This window comes from Dasypus novemcinctus, chromosome 18 (assembly GCF_030445035.2).
Source record: "Dasypus novemcinctus isolate mDasNov1 chromosome 18, mDasNov1.1.hap2, whole genome shotgun sequence".
NCBI classification, from domain to species: domain Eukaryota; kingdom Metazoa; phylum Chordata; class Mammalia; order Cingulata; family Dasypodidae; genus Dasypus; species Dasypus novemcinctus.
The window spans coordinates 67,302,675-67,318,766 of NC_080690.1; the positions used below are offsets into that span (position 1 = coordinate 67,302,675).

At 45.0% G+C, this 16,092-nt stretch overlaps 1 long non-coding RNA gene across 1 annotated transcript; it reads right to left on the reverse strand.

Annotated features, from left to right (window-relative positions):
- Positions 1–2,076: 2,076 nt before the first annotated feature.
- Positions 2,077–16,027, reverse strand: LOC131274371 (uncharacterized). Its single transcript, XR_009181630.2, has 3 exons — positions 15,803–16,027; positions 2,933–2,975; positions 2,077–2,341 (listed from the first exon to the last, which is right to left on the reverse strand). It is a non-coding gene; the product is annotated as an uncharacterized lncRNA (long non-coding RNA).
- Positions 16,028–16,092: the final 65 nt, after the last annotated feature.

The following is a 16,092-nucleotide window of genomic DNA, read 5'->3' on the forward strand; positions in this document are numbered from 1 at the left end:
ATCTTAGTTGAGCCACGGTACTTTGTTAGACAAAGTGCTTCATTCTGGGTATTATCTAGTGGCCTGACTTCCAGTTCAATGATCCCATCTACTTCTGTGTCTAATCTTCTGTTAAATCCAACTACAGAATTCTTAATTTCAGTTATGATACTTTTCAGTTCCTGAATTGTCTTTTCTCTGGTGAAATTCCCTATCCTTTCATCTAATGTCTCCATTTTTTCCCTCTAGTTTCTTAAGCATATTAAGTGTAGCTATTTAAGGTCCTCGTCTGGTAATATAGATATTTGGATTACCCATGCATCTGTTTATATTATCTGGGGTTTTCTTTCTTGTTTTTCTATCATTTGGCCTTCCTCTGGCATGCCTGGTTATTGAATACTAGACATGGTGTATAAAAAGTTTTATAGGGAAGTGGATGTGGCTCAAGGATTGAGCTCCTGCATACCACATGAGAGGTCCCAGGTTTGGTTCCCAGTGTCTCCTGGAGAAGATGAGCAAGACAGCAAGCTGGCATAATGGGCTGGCATGGAAAGCTGACACAATAAGGAGACACAAAAAGGAAACATAATGAGAGACACAACAAAACAGGGAATGGAGGTGGCTCAAGTGGTTGAGCTCTCCTCTCCCACACGGGAGGTCCTGGGTTTGATCCCTGGTGCCTCCTAAAAACAACAACAACAAGCAAGCAAAAGAAAAAACCAACTGAGCTGATGTCGCTCAGTGGTTGAGCGCCAGCTCCCCACAGACAAAGCCAGGACCCCGGTACCTCAAAAAGAAGGGGAAAAAAGGCACGTTACCTTCAAAGTAGCAACGTGAAGACTGGCACCCGATTTCTCAATGAATCACATCTTTTAAAGCGCTGAAAGAACATAACTGCCAACTTAGAAATACATGCTCAGAGAAAATGAGACAGCCTTCTGTGGTGTCAACTCAGGCGTCATAGCCAAGATTTAGACCCTCCAAGGCTCCCTCCTTCCCAGGTCCAAGGCACCCCAGGAGGAAGGATCCGCACCCCACCAGTGGCCTCTGCTTTTCCAGTAGAGGATGTCCAGGGAGTTGGTCCCACATGACTAGTCTCAAATCTGAGGACAGAAGTGATGTGACAGGGAGACTGGGGTGGAAGAGCCCCTACCCAACGAAGCCCGGAGAAGCACGGCGGTGACTTCTCTGCTAGCTCTTGAGCACCTTCTCTGCCTCAGGCCCCAGAGCTACCTCAAGAGCCAGATGAAGTCCAGACTCTCCTGAGGCTTCATTCTACTGAGTTAAGTGGACACTAAATAAGTAAGTAGGAAACAGTCATTTCCTAGAGCAAAAAGTGCTGGAAGAAAATCAGATGAAGCGATGTGGTAGCAAGCAACCGCAGGGGAAAGACAGCTCTGGGTGGAACGGGCAGGGAAGTCTCTCTGAGCTGGTTGCAGAGATGATGCACAGGAGACGGTCATGTTGGAAGGGAACGTTCCAGAGAAGGAGAAGAGGAAGTGCAGAGGTCTTGAGAAAGAGAAGAAATATTTTATTTTGCCAAATATTTTCTTTTCCCACACGTCTTTGTTGTGTCTTTAACAAACTTATCCCGAAACCTAAAAGCTCTTATTCGTTTATTCCTTCATTTATCCTGCAAATCTTTTTTAACTCCAAGCACAAGTGGGCCCCTTTCTGGGCTGGGCTGGGTCCAAGCACACAGAAGCGACAATGCTGACCTGGACCCTGCCCTTGCAGACGTCACAGGGCAGTGTTGGGGGAGAAGGCTACTAAACGAGTGTATCGGTTATCAATAGCTGCATAACAAATCATCCCAAAACTGAGCTGCTTTAAACCGCCACCATTTATTATCTCTCAGTTGCCCGTGGGGCTGGTATCCAGACGGGGCTTAGCTGGGTGCCTCTGGCCCTGAGCCCCCCATAGGCTGGGGCTGCAGTCATCCCGAGGCAGAAGGCTCCACTTCCAAACTCCCTGGCGGCTGTTGCCAGGCCTCAGGTCCTTGCTGCCTGGGGGCGGGAGACGTGGGATTCTTGCCTGGGCTCCGCCACCCCTCCCCACCCCGGGCCACCCCACCCCACCCCCGGCGGCTCACCGCGTGGCTGCCGGCGTTCCGCAGAGCAAGCAGGCAAAGGGCGCGAGAGGGCGAGGCGGCAGCCAGTCTGTTTGTACTCGAGTCTTAGAAGGGACATCCCATCCCTTTTGCCATAGTCCACTTGGTAGAAGCCTGTCACAGGTCTAGCCTGCACTCGAGGGCACAGATTACACGAGGCACGCGTAGCAGGAGGCCGGCGACGGGCCCGGGGAGAGGTGGCCTCCCACGAGGACATCCGTCAGGAGGGTGACAACGTGACCGCAGCGCCATCTGGTGGGCGTGGGGCAAGCAACAGAGGACTGCGTGTGAGAAGGTGGGAAGCTTCACTTTGCTTTGTTTTTGTAGAACACTCTCTTTTTCTTTTCTTTTTTTTTTATTTAGTTGTGTTTTTTTTAAAGATACATAGATCACAAAAAATATTACATTTCAAATTAAATGAAAAAAACAACTCAGGGGAGCCAACACGGCTCAGTGGTTGAGCACCAGCTTCCCACATAGGAGGACCCAGGTTTTCCTGGCCCGGGTATCTCAAAAAAAAAAAAAGGATGAAGAGGAAGGTTTTGTGTGTTTTTCCTAATTTAATGAAAATAGAAATAATCGTATTTTTAAAATATTATCATTATTTTAAAAAGAGGTGATAGAGGGATTGAGTAGTGACTGCTAAGGGGTATGGGGTATGGAGTTTTTCTTTTTGGAGTAATAGTTCTAAAATTTTTGTGATTATGAATCCACACTGATTATACTAAAAGCCATTGATTAAACACTTAGGATAAATTGTATGGTATATGAATATAGCTCAATAAAACTGCTTGTAAGAAAAATAAATACAGGGGAGTGGATGTGGCTTAAGTGGTTGCGTACCTGCTTCCCATATGGGAGGTCCCAGGTTGATTCCCGGTGCCTCCTAAAAGAAAAAAAAGAAAACAAACAGACAACGAGCAGATAACAAGCAAGAAAACAACAACGAGCAGGCATCTGGGAGGGGGGGTGGGAAGGTGAAAGAGATGCCTTCTTTCCCCTGCAGCTATGGGCAGAGAGATACTGTTTTGCAGCATAAAACCCATATAAAGAATCAGTTGCAATAAAGTAACAAACAGAACATTCACAAGAACACCATCCTGTTTTCCAGTACAATCAGGAGGCTTGAGTTCCTGTCACCACCATCCTGGTCTGTTCATTTAAGTCTGTCCTTGAAAGGATAATTTGAACAAAAGAATCTTACAAGATTCTCCTAGAAATTGTTGCAATAGCTTGAGAAAAATAATCTCCCAAAGAAGCCTGCAATTCTGATTGGTTGTCCACCTTGGTCATTTGTTGCCATGGTGATAACAATAAGGAAAAGGTGTTTCTGATTGGTTGTCTTCCTTGATCATGTGTTGCCATGGTGATAAGGATGCTCTATTTTTAAAAGGACTGAAATGCCTGTAGTTTTTCCTCTTTCTAAACCAGAAGAGGTTCATTGGCACTTTTCTCCCGCAAGCAGGATGGAAATAAAAGCCTGTGGCTCTGCTAGACTTCTTATTTTGAAAGCTCCAGAGCCGCATAAATGGCGGTGGCTGTGGGGACCTGGCGCGGTGAGCTGCGATCTTCCCTTCACAGCGCCCGCTGGTGGCGAGACGGGAGAACCGCAGGGCTGGCCCTGCGCGGAGACACGCCCCCCGCGGCCCGGAGGCCCCACCTCGGCCCCCACCCAGCCGGGTTTGCCTGGAAGGCGGGGCTGCGACGGCTCCCCGGAGAGTCTGTGGAGGCGGGGGCGGGGGCGCCGGGTGGGGGCCCCCTCCCTCTCTCAGCACACACTTATGGATACCTACTCCGTGCCGGCAGCTCTGCTATGCGCTCTACACTCTCCATCCTCCCTGCAGCCTCTTAGGAAGGAATTAAAGCCCCTCCTGTGTATGAGGAAGCCAAAAACAGAGTAGCTAAGTCTCTTGACCAGGGTCACACAGCCAGAAGTGAAGGAGCCACGAGTTACTCAAGCCCAGGTTTTCCCACCTTCGGCAGAAAACTTAAGAGGAAAGGAAGCACCGTGGGACCCGGAAGGTTCCCAGTCTACCCTCGGAGGAATTAGCCAGGATAAATTGGGTTTGTCAACAAGAGGCTTTCAACACCCAGCTATTTAATATTCATAATAAATTACGGCTAATGTTGCTGAGCACTTAGTATGTGCTAGGTTCTGGGCTAAACACTTCAGGTGCATAATCCCACTAAATCCTCCTGACAAATTTAGGAAGGAGAACTATGATTATGTCCATTTCACAGAGGAGGAGACTGAGGTTCAGAGAGGTCCATTCAATTGCCTGAAGTCTCACAACTGGGAAGTCCTGGACCCAGGGTTATGAACTCATGTCTGCCTGGCTCCAAAGCCTCTGCTCCTCTCCCATAACCCATTTAGGAAGAGGGACTGGCTTTGGACACGAGTGTGGACCTGACTGAGGGCCGAAAGTGCCTTCTGGGCCCAAGTAACAGCCCTGCCATTCTCTTGACGAGTTGCTTCTTTTTAGTTTCATTTGTCTATTGCAGAATGCCAGATCACTCCAAAACCTGGTGGCTTAAAAGCAACAAATTACTGCGGTTTCTCTCTGCTCCACATGATGTCGACTGGCTAGCACGAGGTTCTGCGTTCAAGGTGGCTCCCTTGCCTGCCAGCTGTCTGCCGGGAGCTCAGCGGGGGATGAGGGCTGCGGGTCTCCATTCCTCTCCACAGGAGCCTTGCCTCTTGGCTGCTTGAGCTTCCTCGCAGCATGGCAGCTAGATTCCAAGAGCCAGCGTCTCAAGAGAACAATACAGGAATGCATGGCATTTTTATGATCTAGCCTTGGGAGTCACAAAGCATCATATCCACTGTACTCAGCTCAGGTTCAAGGGCAGGGAACATAGACTCCACCCCTTGATGTGGGAGTGGCAAGCTTCTAAAAGAGCATATGGTGGGATATATAGTGGCTAACTTTGGACAATAAAATCTGCCACACTCGCTAGGGATGGTCCATACTCAGGAGACTTGAATCTCTGGACTGCCCATGTGCCAGCTGGGCCCTGAGCCTCAGCAGAGTGGCGACTCCTACTCTCTGGTTTGTTGGTCTTACCCAGGTCGGCTAACAGGGAGGTGAAGATGGTCAACCACCACACCAGGGAACCAAGAGTGCCTACCACTGGAAGCAGAGGAATTGCATCCATCATCCATGTGGAATCTAAGCCCCCTCTTGATCTAGAGGTGGAGGGGACATCACCATCCCAGGGTCCACAGGATGGAGAAATAAAATATGGACTAGAGTGCACTTCCTGGTATTCTACTATAAAACTATTGTGACAAGTAATAGAAGAAATTTTAGTATCGAGGTAGAGAAAGTGGCCACAGTAGTTGCTGAGGGCAGGGAGAGAGAAGAAGAGATGTGATGTGGGGGCATTTTTGGGATTCTGAGTTGTCCTTAATGATACTGCAGGGTCAGATGCTGGACCTCATATATCCTGCCATAACCCACTGAATGTACTGGGGGAAAGTGTGAACTACAGGGTAAACTGTTATCTGTGTAGTGCAGCAGTGCCCCAAAATGTGTTCACCGAGTGCGATGAGTGTGCCGCAATGATGAGGGAGGTTGTGCGTGTGGGAGGAGTGGGGTGGGTAGGGTGGGGGGTATACAGGAACCTCTTATATTTTTTAGTGTAACATTTTTGTGTGTGATGTATATATCTTAAAAAAAATACAATTTACAAAAATAATGTGGTGGGGGGTGGGGAGCGGGTTATATGGGAACCTCTTATGTTTCTTGTTTTCTTATGTTTTTTAATGTAATATTCCTTGTGATCTATTAACTTTAATAACAAAAAAAATTTTTTTTAATCTGCCACACTATACGATTGAAGTTAAGTTGGTCTCAAAGCAAATGAGACTGTTCTAGATCTAGTATGTTTAATTTAAGCCCCATGATAACGACAAAGAAAATACCAGAGAGTATATAAACCCATAGAGCCGTAGAGCACAGGTGTCCAGGGGCGGGGACAGGGATGGGGGGCGAATGCACAGCAGGTGGAGGGTTCTGCTTGGGGAGATGGATAGGATTGGGGAGTGGAAGGTGGTGAGGTACTGCAGCACAGCGGATATGATTAATCCCACAGAAGGGTATGCTTGGGAGTAGATGAGGTGGGAGGATTCAAGTTGTATATATGTTCCCACAATTAAAAAAAAAAAAAAGAATGACAATGACAATACATGATCCTGGACTGAATCTAATAGAGGAGGAGGAAAGGGCCAAAAAGGGTGCTATTGAGACATTTGAAAAGGGCTGTAAGCTTTATATCAATACTAAATTTCTTGAAGTGGACAGCTGTGTGTAAGCTGGTTACACAAGGGAATATTCTTGCTCTTAGGAAACAGACATGGAAGTATTAAGTGTTCAAGGAGCTTGGAGTATCAACCTACTCTCAAATATTCAGAAAATAGATTAGCTAGATGAGAGGTAGATGGGTAGAAAAAAGAAAGAGGGAGGGGAGGAGAGAGAAAGAAGAAGGAAGGAAGAAGGAAGGAAAGGAGAGAGGGAGGGAAGGAGGGAGGGAGGAAGGAAGGAAGGAAGAAAGGGAAGGAGGGAGGGAGGAAGGAAGGAAGGAAGGAGGTAAATGTAAGCAGCAAAATGTTAAAAGTTTGTGGATATGTGTATCTGGGTGGGGTTTGTGTTGGAGTTCTCTCTATGGTATTATTTTTGCAACTATCTTGTATGTTTCAATTATTTCAATATAAAAAGTTTAAAAAAATGTTTTTTGCTCTAAAGGGCAAGATGGGAACAAGTGGCAAATGTTGAATAAGGCCTATAGATTACATAATTGTGTGAATGTTAAATTTCCTGATTTTGATACTTGTACTGTGATTTTGTAGGTGAATGTCTTTGTTTTAAGGTTAAAATGGTATGATGTCTGCAATTTATTCTCAAATGATTCAGAAAAAAATAATCTCTGTATACATATATGTGGATAATAATGCCATTTTTAAATCAATTCTCAGCTGCTTATTTTAACATACCTAAACTCAGACTTCTTTGATCACTGCCAGCCAGGAGGCAGTCAACCTGGAGTTGTCATTCGACCATCTGTGTGTATCAAAACATGGGAATGGGAAACGGACTTTGGCCCAGTGGTTAGGGCGTCCGTCTACCACATGGGAGGTCCACGGTTCAAACCCCGGGCCTCCTTGACCCGTGTGGAGCTGGCCCATGCGCAGAGCTGATGCGCACAAGGAGTGCTCTGCCACACAGGGGTGTCCCCCGCGTAGGGGTGTCCCCCGCGTAGGGGAGCCCCACGCGCAAGGAGTGCACCCATAAGGAGAGCCGCCCAGCGCGAAGGAGGGAGCAGCCTGCCGAGGAATGGCGCCGCCCACACTTTCGTGCCGCTGACGACAACAGAAGCAGACAAAGAAACAAGACACAGCAAAAAGACACAGAAAACAGACAACCGGGGAGGGAAGGGGAATTAAATAAATAAAAATAAATCTTTAAAAAAAAAAAAAACATGGGAATGGGCAACAACAGCAGGGAAGAAAATCCTGGGAACAAAAGCAGAGCATTCTTTTAAGAAATACTCCATCACTAACACCCTTGACGGCACAAAGACTGTTTTCTTGAACAGTAGCAGCCCTAAGCCAAACAGCCAATCAGGGTCTACTTCTAATCCTAGAGCACCAGCTCATACGCCACCAGAACCAAATTCAAGAAGGTGCCTGGATTCAAGATCACTTTGAAAGAGTTCTATCTTTAATACACACCAGGCATTTTTAAAATGTGGGAAATTGGGTATCATACACATTATCAAAAAAAACTTTAAAACACCTGGAAATAAACCTACCTGAAGTTAGTAGGACTTATATGAGGAAATTTTAAATGAGGAAGCATTGACTCTTCTCAAATTAATCCTTAAAGTTAATCTAGAATCAAAATAAAATATCTATAGTATCTGTAGCTCTAGCCAACTCAATCTTAAAGTACATGTAAAAAAATAAAAATAAAAAAATAAAAAATAAAAAAGTACATGTAAAAATGTAAATGGAAAATAAGACATTAAAGAGTCACTGCTCAAAGAAGAAATCACAAGCGAAATTAGAAAATGCTGAGAGTGAGTGAAAATGAAAACACAACATATCAAAACTTATGAGATACAGCTAAAGTAGTGCTTAGAGGGAAATTTATAGCTGTAAATGCTTATACTGAAATAGAAAAAAAGTCTCAAATACATAACTAAACCTCCTACTCTGAGAAACGAGTAATAGGAGAGCAAACTAAACCCAAAGGAAGCAGAAGGAAGGAAACAATAAGATTAGAGTAGAAATAAAAGAATTAGAGAATATAAAGACAATTTAATTTTAAAAAATTAAAAATCAAAACCAGGAAGTGGATGTGGCTCAGCAGATAGAGCATCTGCCTACCATATAGGAGGTCCAAGGGTTCATGATCCCAGGGCCTCCTGGCTCGTGTGGTGAGCTGGCCCACGTGCAGTGCTGCTGCGCACAGGAGTGTCAACCCATGCAGGGATGTCCCTGCGTAAGGGTGACCCCTGTGCAAGGAGTGGCCCCCGCGCAAAAAAGAGCTGCTCTGCATGAAATTGCAGCCCGCCCAGGAGTGGCACCACACACACAGAGAGCTGACACAGTAAGATGATGCAACAAAAAGAGACAGAGATCCCCAGTGCCGTCTGATGAGAATACAAGCAGACACAGAAGAACACACAGTGAATGGACAGAGGGCAGACAACTGGGGGGTGGGGGGAATAAATAAATCTTTTTTAAAAATCAACAAAACCAAAAGTTGATTCTTTGAAAAGATCAACAACATTGACAAAACTTTAGTTAGAATGCCCAAGGGAAAAAGAAAAAAAAAAGAAACAGTCAAATTACTAAAATCGCTACTAACCTTTCAGAAATAAAAAGAATGATAAGAGGGAGCAGATGTAGCTCAGTGGTTGAGCATGTGCTTCCCATATACAAGGTCCTGGGTTCATTCCCCAGTACCTCCTAAAAAAAAAATGATAAGGGACTAATACAGACAATTTGGGACAATTTGTATGCTAACAAACTAGTTAGCTTAGGTAAAATGGACAGATTCTTAGAAAGACACTAACTACCAAAACTGACCCAAGAAGAAATCAAAATCTGTAATAGACCAGTAAGTAAAGAGGTTGAATTAGTCAGTTTAAAGATTCTCACAAAGAAAAGTCCAGGACTAGATCGCTTCACTGCTAAATTCTAACAAATGTTTAAAGAAGAATTACTACCAATCCTTCACTAACTCTTCCAAAACATAGAAGAGGAAGGAACACTTCCCAACTCTTTCTATGAGGCCAGTATTACACTGATAACAAAACCAAAGACATCACAAGAAAACTACAAACTAATATCCTTTATGAATATAGATGAAAAAAATCCTCAAAAACTACTTGCAAACTGAATCCAGCAGCATATAAAAAGGATTATGTACCATGACCAAGTGGAAATATATTAGGAATGCAAGGTTGGTTCAACATACAAAAATCCATCAAGGTAATATACCATACAAATAAAGGATAAAAACCTCATGATCATCTTAATAGACACAGAGAAAGCATTTGACAAAATCTAATACTTTTATGATTAAAACACTCAATGCACTAGGAATAAAAGGGAAATTCCTCACCATGATGAAAGCCAATTATGAAAAACCCACAACTAACTTCATACTTAATCATGAAAGCCTGAAATTTTCCCCCTAAGATTAGGAACAAGACAAGGATGCTCACTCTTGCCGCTTCGGTGAACTTCGTACTGGAGGTTCTAGCCCATACCCAGGCCTAATGAAGGCCACTGTAGCACCGCCAGGCCACTGGCAAAGGGCCACAGTGTCACACATACTCCATTCCTGGACACCAAATCTTGAGACAAGAAAGAACTCAGCCTTCAAGCAGGACCGCACCCGTGCTTTGGACTACCCTAAATCTCTTCCAATGCACCCCAACCCTGTTTTCCTGTCCTAGAATCCACACTGCTTCCCATATGGGAGGTCCCAGGTTCAGTTCCTGGTGTTTCCTAAAAATAAAAAAAGCAAGCAAATAAATGAAAAAAAACAACTCAGGGGAGTTGTTGTGGCTCAGAGGTTGAGCGCCGCCTCCCACATCCGAGGTCATGGGTTCATTAAGGGTTCATGGAAGGAAGGAAGGAAGGAGGGAGGGAGGGAGGGAAGGAAGGAAGGATCCCTGAGGGTCATCTGCCAAAAAAGGAACTGCCACAATAGACATTGTGTGAGTAAGATATACAAGCTTTTATGTTGTTAAGCCACTGAGATTTGGAAGCAATGAGCACACTCAGAGCCCAGATCTTGGTTCCTAACATCATTCTCCAAAAAAAGGAACCCTGGGCTCCTTGGAGAAATGACTGATTCTGGGGCTGGGGCAGGGAATGTACAAGATGGTCCTGGAGTACCTTGTACTGCCAGAAAGTAAGGAAGTGCTAAAACACACACACATGATAAAGGTATGCTGACGTGAAACAGGAGCCACTGAAAGTACTTCCAATGATCCATGCTGGAACAATCTGAGCAACAAAATAAATAATGTGGTATTGGGTTATAACCCAAGGTATAAAATAAATATCCATGATTCCATATGGATATAAATAAAATGACTGAAAAAAAAATGAGCAAATGGGAGAGATTAGACAGATCTCCAATGCAGAAGAATTCCAAATGATTTATGTAGATAGTCCACTCTCAAGGAAATTGTACATAATTCTCCACTCCTTAAATGTGGGCTGTGAAGAGTGATTTCCTTCCCAAAAAAAGGTAACTTTACAGTGGAGAAGCCCAACAAGCACTGCATCTGCCAGGTGAAGATCAAGGTTAATGTCAGTAATGATAAGTCATGTTGATAGTACATATACCCAGGATACAATGGGATGAGAATGGCACTTCACATTTGTGATCTTCTTCCCTCAAATTCATAAGTCCAGTCTAATCATGAGAAAAAATAAGAAAAACACCAATTGAAGGACATTCTATAAAACACCTGACCAGTACACCTCAAAACTGTTAAGGTCATCAAAACAAAGAAAATCTGATACATTATCACAGGCCAGAGGAGACTAAGGAGACATGACAATTAAATGTAGTGTGCTTTTCCTTGATGGGATCCTGGAACAGAAAAGGGACATTAGATAAAAACTAAGGAAATCTGAGTAAGTATGGACGTTAATTAATAATAACATATCAATATTGGTTCTTTAGTTATGATAAATGTACCATATTCATGTAAGTATTAAGAATAGATGGGGGGACGTGGACGTGGCTCAACTGATAGAGCGTCCGCCTACCATATGGAGGGTCCAGAGTTCGATCCCCAGGGCCTCCTGACCTGTGTGGTAAGCCGGGCCACGCGCAGTGCTGCCACGTGCAAGGAGTGCACCCCACAAGGAGAGCCGCCCCGTGTAAAAAAAGCACAGCCTGCCCAGGAGTGGCACCGCACACACAGAGAGCTGACACAGCAACAGCAAGATGACAAAACAAAATAGAGACATTTCCCAGTGCTGCCAGATAATGCAAACGGACGCAGAAGAACACACAGTGAATGGACAAGAGAGCAGACAGGAAGAGGGTAGAGAAATAAATAAAATAAATCTTTAAAAAAAAAGAATAGAGGAAATTAGGTGTGGAGTAAGCAGGAACTCTCTGTAGTATCTTTACAACTTTTCTGTAAGTCTATAACTGATCTAAAGTAAAAAGTTTATTTAAAAAACTAGAGAAGACAGAATGAAATACTAAAAAGTACACAATTAACTTAAAAGAAGATAAGTAAAGAGGAACAAAGAGCAGATTGATCAAATAGAAAGCCAAGATCAAGAGGGCAGACTTCAGTCAAACCGTATGATCCATCGCCGTATTAGTCAGCCAAAGAGGCGCTGATGCAAAATACCAGAAATCGGTTGGTTTTTATAATGGGGATTTATTTGGGGTAGAAGCTTACAGTTACCAGGACATAAAGTGTAAGTTATTTCCCTCACCAAAGTTTTGTGTTTTTTTTTAGATTGATTGATTGATTTCTCCCCCCTCCCTCCATTGCCTGCTCTCTGGGTCCATTCGCTGTGTGTTCTTCTGTGTCTGCTTTTATTCTCATTAGGCGGCTCCAGGAACGGATCCTGGGACCTTCCGGAGTGGGAGAGAAAGCAATCACTCTCCTGCACCACCCCAGCTCCCCTTAAATTTTAATTTATTTTATTTATTTATTTCTCCCCACTCCCTCATTGTTTGCACTTGCTATGTGTCCGTCTTCCTTGTTTCTTTAGGAGGCACTGGAAGCCAAACCTGGGACCTCTGATGTTAGAGGGAGATGCCTAATCACTTGAGCCACCTTCCTTCCCTCCTCACCAAAGTTTTTGCCACATTTTGGAGCAAGATTGCTGCCAATGTCTTCCAGAGTTCAGGCTTCCTGGGTTCCTCTCTTCTCAGGGTTCAGGTCTCTCCAGGCTCACCTTCTTTTTTTTTTTCCAGAAGGTCAGCTGTAGACTATGAGGCTCTCTAGGCTTTGCCTCTCTCCACAAGGCCAGCTGTAGACTATCAGGCACCCCGCTCTGTCTCTCTCCACAGGGCTCCTGCCGTGTCTAAGGAGCCATCTCTATTCCTCTGTGCTCTTCTCCTGTGTGTTCACTTCCTGGGCTCCAGCTCAGAACTCCAAGTCCCTTCTCTCTGGTGCCATTTCTGTGAGCCACTGACAAGAATACAAGCGGACACAGAAGAACACACAGCGAATGGACACAGAGAGCAGACAACTGGGGGGGGGGCAGGGCAAGGAAGGGGAGAGAAATAAATAAAAAATAAATCTTGGGAAGCGGACTTGGCCCAGTGGTTAGGGCGTCCGTCTACCACATGGGAGGTCCGCGGTTCAAACCCCGGGCCTCCTTGACCCATGTACAGCTGGCCAATGCGCAGTGCTCATGCACGCAGGGAGTGCCCTGCCATGCAGGGGTGTCCCTCGCGTAGGGGAGCCCCACGTGCAAGAAGTGCACCCCGTAAGGAGAGCCACCCAGCACGAAAGAAAGTGCAGCCTGCCCAGGAATGGCGCCGCACACACTGAGAGCTGACACAACAAGATGACACAACAAAAAGAGACACAGATTCCCGGTGCTGCTAAGAATAGAAGCAGTCACAGAAGAACACACAGTGAATGGACACAGAGAGCAGAAAACGGGGGGGGCAGGGGCCGGGGAATAAATAAAAAAAAAATCTTAAAAAAAATCTAAAAATAAAAATAAAAAAATAAAACAATGGGAAAAACCAAAATATTTGAAAGTTAAACAGATTTATAAATAACCTAGGAATCAAAGAAAATATCACAAGGGAAATTAGAAAATGTTTTCGATTCAATAAAATTTAAAAGGCAACACACCAAAATTTATGGAATGCTGCCAGAGCAGGATTTAGAAATGTATAGCTTTAAATGCTCAGACAAAAAGCTACTATGGACTGGAGATATAGTGTAGTTTTTAGAGCATGGAACCTGAAAGCAACCTCTCTGGGTTCAAGTCTTGTTTCTGGCATTTCCTAGCTTGGGCAAATAACTTAATCTCTCTGTGCCTCTGTTTCCACATCTTTATTTCTTTTTTTTAACATTTATTTATTTATTTCTCTTCCCTCCCCTCTCCCCCCACCCAGTTGTCTGTTCTCTGTGTCTATTTGCTGCGTCTTGTTTCTTTGTCCACTTCTGTTGTTGTCAGCGGCACAGGAATCTGTGTCTCTTTTTGTTGCATCATCTTGTGTCAGCTCTCCATGTGTGTGGCTCCATTCCTGGGCAGGCTGCACTTTCTTTCACGCTGGGCGGCTCTCCTTATGGGGCGCACTCCTTGCGTGTGGGGCTCCCCTACACGGGGACACCCCTGCATGGCAGGGCACTCCTTGCGCGCATCAGCACTGCGCATGGGCCAGCTACACACGGGTCAAGGAGGCCCGGGGTTTGAACCGCGGACCTCCCAAGTGGTAGACGGACGCCCTAACCACTGGGCCAAGTCCGTTTCCCCTGTTTCCACATCTTTAGAGTGGAGGCAATAATAGTACCTGCCTCATGGGATTAACATGAGAATTAAATTTGTTCATATGTCTAAAGCAGTGCTGACAGTAGAAATATGCAAGCCATTGTGTAATATTAAATTTTCTAGTAGGTAAAAAGAAACAGATGAAAGGAATTTTAATAACATATTTTACTTAACCCAATAATATCCAAAATATATTTACAGCATGAGCACAAGTCTCATTTCAAGTGATCAATGGCTACATGTAGCTAGTGGCTACCATATTGGACAGCACAGCTCTAAAGTACTAGAACCTGTCTGACACATTGTAAATGCTTTATGTGTTTGTTAAATAAATATTGAGAAAGATAAAAAATCATTTCTGCAAGTCAAAATTGAAAACCCTGGAGATGTCCCCTGTGCATGTACCCATGGAGGGTTCTATTAAGGCAGTATTTTTCACACTATGAGTTGAAATCCATTAGATCTACTAAATGGAATCAGTTTAGTAGGTCACAACCAGCTTCTTTACTGAAATGTGAACTAGAATAGAAAATATCAGAGTGCATTGCACATGGCAAGGGTAAGTTCTGTTTCTTAAATTTTTGTTTCTGTGGAGGGGTGGGGGGGTGATGTAAAAAGTTGTTCTTATTGTGAAACTCAGTCAAAAATGTTTGAAAGCCACTCATCAAGGATGTATTTACAAATGGAATGGCTAAGTCTTAGCAAACGTTTATGTTCAATTTGCCTATAGATATTGTCAAATGGTTCTCCATGACTGAGATCATGATACTTGTTCACCAAATCCCATTTATTTCCTGTTCCTTCTTCCAGGAATGTAGTTCGTGTAATCAAAATTCTGGCAAGATGGGGTGCAGGTGGACTCAAGAATACTGAAACTGGGGAACTGAATGCCAACACGACTCTCTCCATCTCCTCTTTGTTTCTCTCCCTGTCAGTTTCCTATTCCCCTCCTCTAGACACCTTCTTCCACAAGGTGGGAAGGAGGGCATAGAGGAAAGGCCACAGACAGCTCTAAGGCTTTCCCTTCACTCAAGAGGAAGAGGCTTCTCCTCCCAACTCTGGAGTCAAAAACGCGGGGAAGGATTCTCATTGGCTCAGCCTACATTCTGTTCTGGGTCGGACATAATCATTGGCCAGTTTGACTCACTAGCTCATCCCTCAGCCAAACAAGGAGCCCAACAGAAGAGAATGGCAACTCCTATTCCAACAGGGAAAGGGGGCGTTATCTGAGCTCCATTTTACAAACAGATTCATCTCAACCTCCCATCAATCCTTTTTCCTCCTATGGTTACAACCCTGAAGCAAGAAATGACAAGAGAATGATTGGGAAGCATGTTTTTCCCAGCCGAGCCAAGCCCAGATCCCTGCATACAGCAAACGCCCAATTCCTGCTAACTGAATGAATGCCTAAATCAATGTTCTGTTCCCAGAGGCTGTCCTGGGACGGTCCCAATATCACAGACCCTAAGCCGATCAGGAGTGGATCTTGGCTAGGGGTCTGGCACACCCAGAAAGAGCGTCTTACGGCACAGACACCAACCCTTGGGAGGGGAACCTGTAGGCAACGCGCTGAACCTTGGAGACCCCGCCGCCCCGGAGGGCACAGTTGGGGCGGGGCTCCCAAACGCCAGCATTTTGGATCGAACCATCTTCCATCTCTCAGAGGGGAGAACCGAGCGAATTCTTCAGTATCTTTAACCAACCCTTTTAACGCTCCTTGGCCGTGAACACGATGTCTTTGCTTCTCTAGCAGCCTCTTTGCCTCGTATCGCCTCACAGCTCCACGCATCCACACATTTCAGGCTTCCCCATCACCACCACGTAGTGGCTCGCCCCAGTTTGACGCATTGCAGGGAAGGCCGAACCAATCGGCGCCGCGTTCTCATTTCCGCCATGGCCCGGCTCCAATAGCGGCGCGGCTCACACAGGGACGCGTCACGCGCCGCCGAGCGGTGCTCCTCCGCCGGGGAGGAAAGTGGAGTGGGCCCAGGGG